The sequence below is a fragment of the Sinocyclocheilus rhinocerous genome, unplaced genomic scaffold (assembly GCF_001515625.1).
Source record: "Sinocyclocheilus rhinocerous isolate Xijiao unplaced genomic scaffold, SAMN03320098_v1.1 scaffold1730, whole genome shotgun sequence".
In the NCBI taxonomy this organism is placed as follows: domain Eukaryota; kingdom Metazoa; phylum Chordata; class Actinopteri; order Cypriniformes; family Cyprinidae; genus Sinocyclocheilus; species Sinocyclocheilus rhinocerous.
The window spans coordinates 194,619-196,064 of NW_015634043.1; the positions used below are offsets into that span (position 1 = coordinate 194,619).

The window sequence follows — 1,446 nt, forward strand, 5'->3', positions numbered from 1 at the left end:
CTTGTTGTTTGTCATTTCTCCGATCACAAATGCAGACATGGTTTTGTGTACGCGGCGTGATGCAACGCGTAAAAAGACAGCATAAGTCATTATAATCTGTAATTATGTCCCCACTGGATGCAACCAATGCCTCATTTGTAATGAGTTTTAATGTTTTTGTCTTGTCGCTCCGGGACACGGCATCACAGTATGGTAAGGGGCGTAACATTTCAGTCACATGCTTAAGGTATTCGGCCAACCACAACGCACTGGATAGCTGGCCAATCACAGCACACCTCGTTTTTCAGACCGATGAGCTTTGTAAAAATCGACTCGTTTCAGAAAGGCAGGGCATAGAGGAGAAACAATAATGTACAGTATGTGGAAAATGTGTTTTTTGAACCTTAAACCGCATAAACGCATTTCATTACACCAAATACACCAAATAATGTTCTTTTTAGCAGCATCATATGACCACTTTAAGAAAACTTGTAATGATTTTCTGTGGTGGAATTATGTTTCAGGTGGAAACTGACTCAGTCAGGGCCCTTTACAAAAGGAGCCTAGAATTGGACTGCACTCTAAAGGAGCTGGACTATGAGCTGAGGAGCCTCCAAATTAAAAAAAAATTAATTTGAGATCAAACAGCTGGAATAACAGATCTCAGTATGTGAACTTACTAAACCAAGCAACACAGTAGTATGAACACTGAATACTTATTAATGCAACTTTCTCTTTCTGCCTCCCTAGCCACATAAACCATAAAACCATTTGAGACCTATCTGCAGTTTCAATGTGCTTTTATTAAGTAAAATATTGTATGGTGATTGCATCTCTGACAGCTGCGCCAGCTGGGTGGTCAAGTGTGATGGGGTCAATTTCATCGGGGAGAAGCTGGTTTTGTGGTGGTACTCGCTTCTTTCTGATAGTGGCTATATTGTGCAGAATGGCACATGCAACCACTATCTGTGATGCCCGCTCTGGTGACACCCTTAACCGCCGAAGGCAGTTGAAAGTTTAGGATGCCAAAGGTCATCTCGATCTTGACCCTGGATTTACTGAGGGCCACATTGAAGCGGTTTTGTGGCCTTGTCTGAGGGTCAGGATCAATGTTCCCTCTAATTTTTTTTTTCTTGCTGAGCAAAACTTTTCTCTATTGGGCGGACATTTCGGCCACCTGAGCAAAAACATTTTTTATACCAGACCTGTACAGCGTGTAACTTTTAACTTTAATGTGCTATTTACATTTTATTTGACCATTGATGTAACTAAATGATGTACATTTTAGGTTTCTTTCTTTTTTTTCTTTTTTTTTTTTTTTCTTTCTATTTAAGATATCACTGAAGACAGGAGTAATGATGCTGAAAACTCTGCTTTGCTTCACCAGGAATACATAATATTTTAAAGTACATTAAAATAGGAAACCAATATTAGAAATTGCAATAGCCTAATAGCTCACAATAGTAC

At 39.3% G+C, this 1,446-nt stretch overlaps 1 protein-coding gene and 1 pseudogene across 6 annotated transcripts in view; both read right to left on the reverse strand.

Annotated features, from left to right (window-relative positions):
* LOC107745321 (band 4.1-like protein 1) overlaps window positions 1–1,446 on the reverse strand; it is a 349,703-nt gene that overhangs the window by 140,269 nt on the left and 207,988 nt on the right. The gene's annotated exons all lie outside the window — the stretch shown is intronic.
* Window positions 784–1,446, reverse strand: part of LOC107745322 (putative nuclease HARBI1) — a 4,546-nt pseudogene continuing 3,883 nt past the window's right edge.